The sequence below is a fragment of the Sapajus apella genome, unplaced genomic scaffold (genome assembly GCF_009761245.1).
Source record: "Sapajus apella isolate SASKATOON/1434 unplaced genomic scaffold, GSC_monkey_1.0 scaffold30, whole genome shotgun sequence".
Lineage (NCBI taxonomy): Eukaryota > Metazoa > Chordata > Mammalia > Primates > Cebidae > Sapajus > Sapajus apella.
This window is the reverse complement of record NW_022436970.1, coordinates 2,843,143-2,857,862: the sequence shown is the minus strand read 5'-3', so window position 1 is coordinate 2,857,862 and position 14,720 is coordinate 2,843,143. Positions and strand designations below refer to the sequence as shown.

The following is a 14,720-nucleotide window of genomic DNA, read 5'->3' as shown; positions in this document are numbered from 1 at the left end:
TGACAACATTAAAAACTAGCAAAAATGTTATTCAATTTTTAAAATGTATCACTTAATGAAAAAGCTTGATGATGGTCTTCATATTACCAGTTACATTTTTCTAATAGTTTATTCTCTGACATTATGTGTAAATTATTTTTAAATTTACAAACCAATATTCACCGAGATCACTTCAACTTTTCACACTTTTATGAAAACCCAATTTAAAATATCCCAACTTGCAAAGAATATATATATATACCATATATATCATGTTTAACTCGTAGCATCCTAACAGGTTCGTTCATTGTAGTGTTTTTTAAAAATTATTTTAAAATGCCTCATACACTAAAAAAGGTTTTGTGAATTTTGTAATTCTTATAGAGGTACCAATTCACTCCATACCCACCCCCAATAAAGTTATGTTGCCAAGAAAATGTTTCAGCTTAAATTATCATATGAAAAAGCAAAGGGACCGTATGGCACACACATTCTACAACTGGAGGTCAATGTTAAGATTTAGAGGTCACCATTTGACACTTCCTTCCTATGGCGAAATTACCATATGTCATGCACAAGCATCTTCAAATTAATCCCTCTCCTTTCTTCTGTCATTGAACAGCAATAGGTTCGGGCTCCTGAACAGATTAAGCATTGTCTACCGAATGATATGTTTGCTTTTCATGCAGTGAAGTTCTTTTGTGACAACAGGACAGCTGCATGAAAACAACGTTTTCGTAATTTCCACACGAATGCATCATAATGTCAATCAGGCACGTGTGAGGCAAACAGCAGAACCAAAAGTAGTCCATGAAAAGTGACACAAAAAGAAACTCTAACTCCATAAACCCTAAGAAGCATGTCTTGCACAAATGAAAGTTTCAACTAGGAAATTCTAATTCTTACTATAAGAGATCCGGTTTTTGTTCCTTATGATATTACAATTATTTTATAATGTTATACTTACAAAAGAAATAGAGCTGCTTTTAATTCTGTATTTCATAAAATCTACAAACTAATCTTGCAAAGAAATCCCAAATATTTTTATATTCCATGGAATAATTTTATTTTTTACTTATCATTTTTAATTACAAATTCAGTGATTATGACCTATAAATTATTCATCCTCCATGCAAAAAGTTGATAAGCCTTTGTAGCAAGGAGCAAATTTTCAGGTTTTAGTTTTTGTTCTATCAAAATGTTCCTCTGGTGGCTTGAATTAGGACTTTTCTGTATTTTTTCAAAAATGGGGAGAAATTATTATCCCTGGAAAGGCTGTGTTAATTTTATATGGTTTTACCCTTAATTCTGGAAGGACAATAGAATGAGAGGGTGAGGAAATTCAATACAAATGAAAAAAAGTTTAAGATCGAGTGGTCATTACCCTAACCTAGGTCAAATAAGTAGTGGGATTGTTTCATATAAGGAACAAGTGTAAAAGGAAACTAGAAACGTTACTGGCAGAAGTGCTAGAGTAAGCATATGTCTTAATGCAATATAGTTCAACATATATAACTATTTTTAAGGAAAGAAAAAACAGATCCTGGGTATTGTATTTTTGAGGTCATATTTAAAGGACATTTCATTTAGGAAAAAAAAGCCACTGACACTCTTCCTTTAATAAGTTTTGTGGGCATTAAAAAAAAATCAAGAAAATATTGTAATAGAAATCAAGGAATCAGATTTACCATGCTTTAAAAATCTCTGCATCTCCACCAAAAAATATTTTATTCACACTACCTCACAAATGAAATGGTAAACTCTAGAGCACTTTCATAATTCATCAAGAAATTAAACTCTGCTACAGCTTTTACAACTGTCTATATTTAAAAAAAAAATCAGCAAGTAGCAGAAATAAATTACTTCCAAAAAGCTCGATTTAATAAATAATAAATCTAAGGTTTCATGGGGCTCTGAATATGAAAGATTTATACCATAAAACACCATCAAGCATTTGACTTCTTAACAGAAAAGCTACTATGTCACCTGTCAATTTGCTTCTCTCATTAAGGATTAGCAAAACATAAGGGAAAACAGTTTTAGCACAGCTTCAACATAGTGACAGAACTAACACAGTGCCATTATTTTACCTGAACCTCTTTCAAATGCTTACTCTCATAAGAAAAGACAGGTGAAGACAAACCTGTGTGACAGCATGTATATGCACACATCTACCCCAGCTTCCCCTTAAACAGCAATACATACATACTCAATATTACAACATCCCTAGATTCTGCTTCCGAACAGGTATATTTCAGTTTTTAATTGAAATCTGATTCTAAGCTACACTTAAATTTGATTCTAAACCACTCCCACTGTGATATTAAAAATATTTTATAGGACAGAAAGTTAACATATTTTGAGTGGCAAGTGCTCCATACATATTGTTCTAAATCTCGTTACCTCCTATCACACATACACAAATAGCCCTTTCCAATACATTTTTCAGAGACAAAAATTTAGAAAGTACAAAAAATGCGATGCTTAAAAAACTGAGTTTAAAAGCTTAATACTGAAAAAAAAAAAAAAAAGAATAAAATTAGTTACTGATGAGTCCTTTTAAAGTATTTCATGGTAATCATGTCATGGGGAGGGTGGGTGAGGGAAGAGAAGGAGGACGAGAAGAAAGAAAACATGAAAAAATTACAAGTTAAGAAACTTTGTAGAATTAATCACCAGATGCTTAACATAAAGGCATTTGTCACTAAGTCTGCATCTAGTCCAGGTATTATAGAGCAACAACTGGCTTTTTGGAAGTTTTCCTCTGTGTTAATACTTTTTATGTTTTAGGTAGATGGGCATTTTAGTCATCTTCTAAATCAACAGGAAACATTAGGATAAATCATTAATTCCGCTTTCATTGTCTCTTTTTTAATGCCTGACTTTTTGAGGTACAAAACTAGGTAAAGCAACCACCTGTTTGGTTAAGCATAATTGTATCTTAAATGCTTTATGCAATTGCCATAATTAATTCACTAACTTTGCTATGAATGCAAAATTGGCAAGAAAACTCTAATTATCCTAATTCCTTGTTATCTGAAAAATTCCCACTCGGTATTTCCTAATGCCAAAAAGATTACAAAAAGCTATAACAATACATTTAACTATTATCATGACTAAAAGATTAGAAAACAAATACATTAGTAATGATCAAAAAAGCCTCCTCTTTAAAGAAAGGAAGCCTGCAACCTTGTGTGTGTAGTAATCATAAAGACTGTGTCTTAGAGCCCCATTATAATACTATCCTTTAGCATAATACCACCAGATGCAGATAAAAACAAAAGTGCCTCATAAGGGGGCATATTACTATTTCAAGAACCCTGACTCATTAAACTAATTGGCAAAATATGCCTGATGAGCTACAGCTGTTTTGTTATTATACAAGAAGGCACTGAGCTTTAATTCTGCATATTTTAATATGTCCAATAGAATTGGCAGCTCATGCAACATATATGGCAATAATATAAGCACAGCTTTAATAAGTCAAACAGTATTAAAAAGCTCATTTTGAATATAGTATTCCACTGCCCCATCCCGACGTATGGCTCCTGAGAGGAAATCACTTTCAACCATTTAAACTATTTCTTACAGCATTTACTTCCATATTACTAAATAATATAATATGCTAATCCTGCAATTTCTTGATTTACCAAATCTACACATTAGCTATTGGTTACTGTGGAAGATGATTTAACTCTGACAAACCACATCTCCTAACCAATCTCCTTTCCTTTATTTCCAATATAAATATAATAAACTATTTTATATAGATTTCTTATTATATAGATATATTTTATGTATCTCGCTATATAAATGATCATTTATATAGACAGATAAGTATCTATATGGAAATAATGTTCAATGTTGACTCAGATAGCTTACTAAGATCATATTTCCTTCCATGGACATGTTCCTGGGGTGTTTTCTGAATTTAAAAATTCTATTTTCTCCCCATTTGCCTTCTTTTCTATGTACCTATTTCTAAGTTAAACCCTTCAACAGCTTCTCAATGATTTTCCACGTAGCAGTATCATTTTCCCATGAACCATCTCTTCGGAAGTCATCTCACATCCCTGCTCATGTCTGTCACGTGGCTGCCATCCCGAGACTTCCCTTCACTGTCATCCTGTCCATTCTCCCTCAGTGCTCTCTTCAATGGGTTCCCCAGTTCCTGGGCCCTGTGCTTTATTTTTCCCTGGTTTGCTTCTTTATTCTGATGGAGCACATCTTGTAAAACCTTGCTGAGAAAAGGTGCTCAATATGGTAATAGTAATTTTTTAAGGCTATGAGGTCTGAAATTACCATTATTCTGCCTTTTTATTTGACTGATAGTTTGTATTCAGAATTCTAAAAACGCAAAAATCATCTTTCTTTGAGGTTTTATGAGACAGGGTCTTGTTCTGTCGCCCAGGTTGGAGTGCAGTGATGTGATCACGGCACACTACAGCCTCAACCACCCAGTCTCAAGCCATCTTCCCAACCTCAGCATCCCAAGTAGCTGGGAATACAGGTGCACACTGTCACACCCAGCTAATCTCTGTTTTTGTTTGTTTGTTTTGGTAGAGGTGGGGTTTCGCCATATCGCCCAGGCTGATCTCTAACTCTTGGATTCAAGCAATCCACCTACCTCAGTCTCCCAAATTACTGGGATTAAAAGCATGAGCCACCATGCTCCACCTTTCCTCCACATTTTTAAGAAACATACATCTTCTAACCAATCTCCATAGTCCTCTCTTTAGCTTAGAGTTACTATTACGAAGGCCAATAACATTTTTACTTCTTATATATAACTAATGGAACTGTTAAAGTTAGTCCAAATGTTTCAAGAAACCATACAGAGAAAATGAACATCATTTAAGTAGTATGATCATGTAACAGATTTATTTGGAAACTAATGACAAAAGCAATTATATTAGCAGCTATGATAATTTCAAATATATTACTTACACAATGTTAAAGTTTTTGTGGTATTGGTATTTCTAGACACTGTATTTCATAAATAAATTCCTATCTGAGTAGTTACTGCAGAGTTCTTGGGCAACATGGGCATAATTGTTTGCATCAGTTGTTGTAGGGAATAAATGGAAAACGCAGAGTAAAGTGCATGGTATGTACTAAGTAAATATACTTAGTCATGTTACAAATTGATTAATACCATTCATCCTGGTGCTGATACAAACAATATATAAAACCCTTATTTAAGTGATGGACTCATTAATAATCTAGACCATTAGATAGGGAACCACCAACTGAACACATTTAGAAGCAATACAGAAATGCAATGTCCAAACATTCTTAGGAAAAAAAAAAGGATAACCTTCAAACACCATAAAAGAAGAACACCAAAACTAAGGGCAATAGGGCAGTACAGAAGGTGCAGGCAGCAGAAAGGTAAGGACTTACAAGAGCAGAATGAATTAACAGCCCAAGAAGGCACTCTGACAAAACAACAGGCACACAAGACAACACATGAAGGTGCTTGTGTTTGAAAAATACAGTTACACTACTTCACCTGTAGATCACCATTAGATTGTATCAGAAATGCAAAAAACACAGATGTGATGAAAACTTTACTTTGGCCTATAACTCATATCAAAAAGTCAAAAAACAGACAAAAGTTTCTGTAAAAGGTCTCCCTCATTACTAACATCCAAAATAAACCAATGAATTCTCTAAGACCAAGAACCAAGGGGAGAGAGTTCATTATTGTAAAAGATAAATTTATAACATAAACACCAACTTGAATTTGGTATATGAAGGCTATTAAAATTTTCTACTTCACTAAACACTAAATAAGTGACAATTACTATATGTCAGTATTGAGCTAGGCATACAAAAACACACGAAGATTAGACAAAGTATCTGCCCTCAAGGCACTCGTTGTCTAGGAGAGCATATAATAACCAATTAAAATATTATCATAAATTGCACTTTGTGGATTTTCTCCAATAGATATAAGCACCTTGAGGGCAGAGATTTGTCAGCCCTTATAGCTTCAGCACTAGTTATTGACATATTGACTTTAGAAACATAAAGAGAAGGTTATCTATAGATGCATTCATTCAGTAAACATTTGCTGAGCTCCTTCTATCAGCCACTGTTCCAAGCACTTGAGATAAAACACTAAACAGAAAAAAAAAAAAAATGTCCCTACCCTTTGAGCTTCCACAGCAAATCAAATGGGTACACCAATTTAAAAAATAAAGGCACAGAAGGTCAAGCCCACAAAATTTTAAGTGATTCTCAGATCCATTCCTTAATCCGATATATGGACTCTATGTTAAGCACAATTTATTTCTCTATAAAACCTGGAAAAGAATGGTGATTAAACTATTGGTTAATTTATGTAAATCTTTCCTGAGATAATTTAACAATAACTACCTTTACTTCTAAGTTTAGACAACCTAAACTGAACCCATTTCTGAAAAATAAAATTGAAAGAACATAACATAATCTTAAACTTTACATTGCTTAAACTTGCTTAGGTACCTCCCACTGAGTAAAGATGCAACTACTAAACATAAAGATATGGTCACAATCAAGGTAAGCACCAGAGACACAGACCAGAGACTTATGTCATGAGATTAATGAACAGAGAGAAATAGAGCACATTAGAACGTAAAACAGACATAGACACAGAGGCTCACTCCTGTAATGGCAGCACTTTAGGAGGTCAGGGTGAGAGGATCACTTGAGCCCAGGAGTTCGAAACCAGCCTGGGAAACATGGTGAAACTCCATTTCTACAAAAAATTTAACTGGGCATGGTGGCCTGTGACTATAGTCCCAGCTATTCAGGAGGCTGAGGCAGGAGGATTGGTTGAGCCCGGGAGGTTGAGGCTGCAGTAAGCCATGATTGCACCACTGCAGTACAGCCTACGTGACAGAGTGAAACTCTGTCTCAAAGGGAAAAAGAAGGCAGAAAAGCCTAATACCAGGAACAGATTTAGGGCTATATTTACCATGGTTAGGTGTGGTAATTTGATATCCCTGATCCCTTTTTCTCTAGTAGCATGTTTCAAAAACTGCAAAATCAAGTGTCTAAAAAATAAACTGTATGAAAAAAGTAGGTAACAGCCAGGCACAGTGGCTCACGCCTGTAATCCCAGCTTTGGGAGGCTGAGGTGGGTGGATTATCAGAGGTCAGGAGACCAGCCTGGCCAACATGGTAAAACCTTGTCTCCACTAAAAATACGGAAATTAGGTGGGCATGGTGGCAGGTGCCTGTAATTCCAGCTGCTTGGGAGGCTGAGGCAGGAGAATTGCTTGAACCCAGGAGGCAGAGGCCGCAGTGAGCCAAGATCATGCCATTGCACTCCAGCCTGGGCAACAAGAGTGAAAAACAACTCCCAAAAAAAAAAAAAAACAAAAAACCGTAGGTAACTGACAGTAAATGTCAATTATTGACAAACACTGAATTAACAAGTCTACTGTTAGGCAAAATAAACCTCTTGTGAAGATATTATTTTCCAGTGAAGTACCCTAATATTGGTTATGGAAAATTATATAAGCTGAACTATCTAAACTATCTTTATTCTCAAACACAAACATCTACGAAAGTTCCAATCCCCAGGTTAAGGCCTTACTATATATAAATTATTTGGCAGCTAAACAAGTATTAGCCAACATGTAAGTGACAGCTTATTTAATAGATGCATATTCATATTTGCAATACAGCTTAAAACCACATTGTGAGTCAATGTGCATAGTAGAGGAAGTCAGGAAAAAAAGAAAAAAAAACCTGTAAGAGGAAAATGTTTAAAAGCAAACCAAGCTAAGAAAAGCCAGAGTATAAAGATGAAGAAATAATGCTCTAACTGCTAAAATCTTAGCGAACTCGGAGTCCATTGTCTGTATCTCTTACCATTTCCAACCCTAAATTGGTTATATAGGTTCATGTGTTACCTGCTAGACACATTTACTACCCAAGATAGTTTATGTCAGACCAATCTCTCTAACCTCCCTAACAGAGTTGTTAGGAGACAAAGAACATAATAAATATTTTTGAAAAAACAATTACACTATTTATTTCAATATTAAAATAGAAAGTGAGCTTCATAATGGTATCTTAAACTATTTTACTATGTGTCTCTCTCTCAGTAGGAACTGCTGGCCTTCATTTACTTTAGAAGAAAAGCATATATGCTTTCCAAATGAAAATTCCTAAATCTATTGCCTTAAGTAAATGCTTTTTTAAAAATGACCCGATTTTCAATTCCCTCTTCACTGTTCTCAAAACTCAATGCTTTTCTGAGAGAAGCAGTATTAAAGTATTCCAACTTTAAAATCTTCAGACTTGACCAGGTGGGCAAATCTAACACCATCATGGCGGTGAATATATAATGCATCATGACAATGTCACAAAATATGAAAGAATGCTTCTATCTACCATGATTACAGAGAAGGTAAAATGTAACATAAGAAGAATCAACTGCTGAGAACCATAATGAAGATAATGAGGAGGAAAACAAATAGTATCTCTAACAGAAATCAATCTTGCATGAATCGTCCTGCCATTGATTTGTTTTGTATATTGTGGAAAATATTTTCAGTGAATTCAGAAAAACAAAACACACACTATCACAGAAAAAGCATGGGATCTAGAGTTAAAAAGCGCTGGTTGTGTCCTAATCATACTACTATTACTAAGAATACGTTAAACAAGTCCCTTACCTTATGCGCCTGTTTCCATTTCTACCAGTAATAACACTCTAAAAATATCACAACTCCATATATACAAATAATTTTTACTATATAAAATAATAGTATATTTGGAACACTTTTAAATAAAGGAAAAAGAACTTCCCCTTCTGGCCAAGATGGAGTAATCAGAAACAGATTTGCAATCCTGCCCAAAATGACCAAAAGCAAACAAACAAAAAGACAAAATGTATAAAACAATGATTTTCAAGCCACTGGGCATCATGCAATGAAAGGAGATGGGAGACAAGCAACGTGAGCCCTATCATGCTATGATTACCCCAGGTTATTGCCTTAAGAGTATCTAGGCGAAGATACATGGAGAACAAAGTGAGCAGCCCAGCAGTTTCCCTGAGTTCAGGAGACAAAGCTGAGAGTCTCAGGAAACCAGGGCAGCCAGAATTCATTGGACAGAATGAAGAGAGCTGCAAAGATCAAAGTTCTTCAAAGGATCCCCCTCAAGTATTCAGCAGGATACCAATCAGTACCTGTCTGTAAAAAAAAAAAAACAACTAGAGGTTGGGGGAAATCATCTAAAGGACCAGAAACAGTGCCTGCTCCCAAAAGCCTAAATGGAAAACCTCACAATTCACAGGGTGTTGGATATGCTGGAAGGTTTTGCCTCAGTAACGGGGAGTAATTCATCTTAGAGGACTGCTCCAAATCCACCTAACAAATCATAAAAGCAAGACCAGAAAAACAACAACAACAACAACAACAACTGTTTCCACATAACATAAATGCATCCCATAACAAAGCTCAAGACTGTTAAGAACACAAAAGTATACAGTATCCAACAAGGCAAAATTCAAATATCTACCATCTAACCTAAGATTATCAGTTATGCAAAGAGGCAAGAAAGCACAATCCATAAGGAGGAGAATAATTAATTTAAACCAATCCAGAACTGACAAAGCTATCAAAACTATCAGTGAAGGGTGTTAAAACATTTATTATAACTGCAATCCATGTATTCAAAGCAGTCAGGTAGAGACAAGGGAAAAACATTTGAAGACCCAAATCAAAATTCTGGGGACACATAACAATGTCTGAGATGCAAAGTGCATTGGATGACAGCTGGGCATCGTCACTCATACCTGCAATCCCAGCACCTTGGGGGACAAAGATGGGGGAAATCACTTGAGCCTGGGAGTTCAAGACCAACCTGGGCAACATAGTGAGACATTCTCTCTATAAAAAAATAAAAATAAATCTTGGAAGTATGCTGGATGGGACCAACAACATATTAGACATTATCGCAAAGAGACTAATAAACTTGAAGACATTGCAATAGAAACTATCTCAATCAAAATCAATCAAAACACGGAGAGGAAAAAGAATCCAGAAATGAAAGAGCACCGTGATAGGTGAAGCAATTTTAAGCAGCCTAGTGTACATGTAATTTCAGTCCCTTTGAGAGAGGAGAGAGAAAGGACTGAATAAATATTTGAAGAATTATTGAAAATTTTTCAAAATTAATAAAAACTACAAAATAAGCTCAATGAGCCCCAACCACAAGAAACATGAAGAACACTACACTGAAGAACCACATATGCTCAAAAGCAGTGATAAATAGAAAATCTCGAAAGTAACAAGAGTAATAAAGTAATGATAAGAGGAACAAATTAAGAATGCCATCAAATTTCTTGTTAGAACTAATGCAAACAAGAAGACAATAGAGTATCATCTTTGAAGTATTAAAAGATATAAAAAGTCAACCTGGAATTCTATACCAGGAAAAAAAAAAAAAGGCTTTCAAAAACAAAGACAAATAAAGATGCTTTCAAACATACAAAAACTTGAAGAAAGTAGATCCTCACTAAAAGAAAGCTTAGCATGCGGGGCTTAAAACCTAGATGACAGGTTGATGGCTGCAGCAAACCACCATGGCACATGTATACCTATGTAGCAAACCTGCACGTTCAGCACATGTATCCCAGAACTTAAAGTAAAAAAAAATTAAATAAAAAGAAAGCTTAAAGTAAGTCCTTTTGTTAGAAGGAGGGTTATACCAGATAGAAATCTTGATCTACACAAAGGAATGTAGAACACTACAAAAGGTAACTACTTGGGTAAATATGTATTTCTTACTTCAGTCTCTTTAAAATATAATTGACTATTAAACACAAATCATAAGAATTACTTCTGAGGTTTATAACATATATAAAACTAAGATAGCATAAAGACTAGGAGATGAGAAATGCTAATATTACAAGGATTAACATTTATATTAAATGTTAAATAGTATAACACCACTTGAATGGACACTGTGATAACTGAAAGATATAGACTACTGACTAAAACAACTACTAAAATAAAATAATTAGCTTATAAGCCATAAAGGAGACAAAATGGAATCATAAAAAAAAAACTTATTAGTCTAAAAGATGGCTGAAAAAGGAAAAAAAAAAAAAAGTGCAACAAAGAGAAAAAATAAGTAGCAGGATAACAGATTCAAACCTAACCATATCAACAACCACATTAAATGTAAAGTGCTTTTGTATCCCAAGTAAAAAGCAGGTCAGATCGGATTAACAAATAAGACTCCTACATGCTGCCCACAAGAAACACATCTTAAAGAACCAAATATGTAAAAAGTAAAAGGATCAGAAAATATTATACTACAAAAGTAGCCAAAAATGCTGAAATTACTCTTCTATTATAAACAAAGTAAAATTCAGAGCAAAGGATATTACCAAGAACAAAGGTCATTTCATAATGACAAGAGTCAAATAATCAAGAAGAAATAACAATTCCAAAGGTTTATGTACCTAACAAGAGAGCTGCAAATTACATGGAGCAAAAACTGGGATAAAAATCCAAGAAGGAATAAACAAGCCCATAATTATAGCTGCAGATTCAATACCCTTATTTATTTGATAAAGGCAAGCAGGCAGAAAAACCAGCAAGTATCTACTAAACTTGAACACAGGCAACTTGACCTGACTGACAGTTATAAAATATTCCACACAACAGCAGAATACACACTCTTGTGAAGTACACACAGTATACTGACAAGACAGGCCATATTTGGGGCCATAAAACAAACCTCAATAAATTCAAAAGGACTCATATTGTACAACATGACTACTATAGTAACACTGTATTTTTAAGTAAATATATTTTTAAGCAAATTTTTATGTAAAATTTTAAAAATTTACTTAAATTGCTGAGAGTAATCAAGTGTTCTCAAGGTATACATAAAATGATATATATATTAGGTCATAGATATGTTAATTAGCTTGATTTAGCCATTTGATATATGCAATGTATGCATGTATCAAAACATGCACGCTGTAAATGTATGCCATTTTCTTAGCGCATAAACAAAATAAACTGAAAAAAAGATGACAAAGGATTCAAACCACACAAAATATAGTATCTGACCATAAAGCAAAAACTAATAAAAGACAGATCCCAGGAAAATCCCCAAGTGTTTGGAAATTATATTAACTCATTACTAAATTATCCATGGGTAAAAGAAAAAAAATCAAAAGGAAAATTAAAAGTACAATATAGCATAGTGTGTAGAATATCACGAAAACAATACTTAGGGGAAAATTTGTATCACTGAATGCCTGTATTAGAAAAGAAGAAAGGTCTTAAATCAGTTATCTCAGCTTTTACATTAAAAAACTAAAAAGAGCAAATTTAAAATAGTAAAAATAAATATGAAATCAGAAATCAATGAAACAGAAAAATAATAGCAATCAATGAATAGAAAGCTGGTCTTTAGTAGTTTTATGGATCTTTTCAAACTACAAGTCAGACCAATCAAGAAAACTGGAAAAACCATAAATTATGAATAACAGAAATGAAGGAGTGAATATAATTTCAAATCCTACAAATATGATATTAAAAGGAAAATAAGAGATTATATACCACTTTCTGATGATAAATTTGACACAAATGATCAAAGTTCACCCAAGTAGACATTTTTAAAACCAAGCAGAATAGTCTTGTATCTATAATACTTTTAAATCTGCAGTTAAAAACCTTCCCATTAAGAAAACTCCTGGCCTGTGTGCTTTCACTAGTGAATTAGATCCAAAGACAAAAATCAAATAATCATTTCAATAGATGCAGAAAAAAACATCTGAATAAAACGTAACATATTTTCCTAATTTTTAAAATCTCAAAAAACGAAGAAGAGAATGGAACTTTTTCAATATGATCAAGAACATGGAAGAAAAACTTATAGCTAACATTATACTCAGAAGTGAAAGACTCAATGCTTTATCCAGCAGATTGGGAATGAGGCAAAAATGTCTGCACTCCCCTTTTCAATCATTCTGGAAGTCTTAACATGTGTGATAAGGTAAGAAAAATAAAATGCATATTAATAGAAAAGAAGTAAAATTATCTTTATTCACAGGTGATATGATTTTTGGCACGTGCGCATGCACACACACACACACAGAAGGGCTGCAAATCAGTACATAACCATCCACCTTAAGTCCAAAAAAAAAAAAAAAAACCCCCAGCATATTTAATCCAAAAAATAAAGTAGGATGTAAACAGCCAGCAGAATTTAAGGAAGTGGGGAAAAATATGCACTAGAAAGGATAAAGTCAAATTGAGTTCATTTAAATGATTAATAAGATTGATAACTCCCTGGTAAGACTGATGCAGCAAAAAAAGAAAAGAGATAAAAAATTATTAAAATCAGGAATTAAAGAAAGGACATACTACAGGGACTACAGAGATTAAAAGACAATGTTATAATCTCTAATTTCAATATATTTGAAAATTCTGAATCAGAGAAACTCCTAAATATGTACTAAACAAAACTGACATGGAAGAAACAAAGTCCGAAAAGTCAAACAATGAGAGAAGTTGAACCCAGAATTTAAAAACTGCCTACAAAGAAAACTCTAGATCTAGAGTTTGAATTTATGAAAGAAATGTTGCTGATCTTATATAAACTCTTCATGAAAATAGAAAAAAAAAAGAAAAAACATTCCACAACTCAGTTTTTGTAACCTGAATAATCTGAAAGCTTCTAAGGACATTAGGGAAAAAAAAAAAAAAAACTGGGGGAGGATCCAAGATGGCCAAATAGGAATAGCTCCAGAGTGCAGTTCCCAGCAAGAACAATGCAGAGGGTGAGTGCCCACTGCATTTCCAAACAAATTTTCACTGCCCACAGACCAGGAGATTCCTGGGCTGAAAAGCGCCAGGGGTTTTCAGCATGGCATTTCAGCATGGCATTTCAGCTGGTGCCTGCTTGGCGCACAGAAACTCACAAAACTGGGCGGCCATTTCAACTGGCGCCTGGAACGCCTGGGAGACAGAGCTACCCATTCGACTAAAATGGAGGGGGCAGAGACAAGGAGCCAGGTGATCTGGCTCAGCAGGTACCACCCCCACAAAACAAGCAATCTGAAATGCTCTGGATTCAGAGTTTCGCAGCAAGGGCAGCTGAACCCAGGACGGTCCAGCTCAGTGGGGGTAAGGGTGACCACAACTACTGAGGCAGTCTGCCACTACTGAGGCTGTTCACACAGCAGCTGGGCAGAGCCTGTGGCAGCTCAGCCACGCCTCTGCTGGCAGACTGTGACTAGACTACTGTGTGGGGCAGGGCATCTATAAAAAAAGGCAGCAGCACGACAGGAACTTAAGCTGGCCTTCCTAGTACAGAGCACTTGGGAAAAGAGGCACGTATGAGTTCCACTGCAGCAGACTTAAAACTACCTGCCCAGTAGCTCTGCATGGAACAGAGCTCCCAGTATAGTATTTGAGCTCCTATAAGGGACAGACTGTCTCCTCAAGTAGCTCCCCGACCTCCATATACCCAAAAAGACACCTCATAAAGGACAGCTCAGGTTGACATCTGACAGCTACCCTTCAGGGACGAAGATAACAGAAGAAAGAGGCAGCAACCCTTACTGTTCTACAGCCCCCACCAGTGATCCCCAGTCAAGCAGGGTCTGGAGTGGACCTCCGGCAGTCCTGCAGCAGAGGGGCCTGTTAGAAGGAAAACTAAAAAACGAAGAAATAACTTCATCATCAACAAAAAGGACATCCACTCAGAGACGTCAT

The 14,720-nt window shown here is 35.0% G+C and overlaps 1 protein-coding gene across 4 annotated transcripts in view; it reads right to left on the bottom strand.

Annotated features, from left to right (window-relative positions):
* WDR7 (WD repeat domain 7) overlaps positions 1 to 14,720 on the bottom strand; it is a 391,158-nt gene that overhangs the window by 245,083 nt on the left and 131,355 nt on the right. The gene's annotated exons all lie outside the window — the stretch shown is intronic.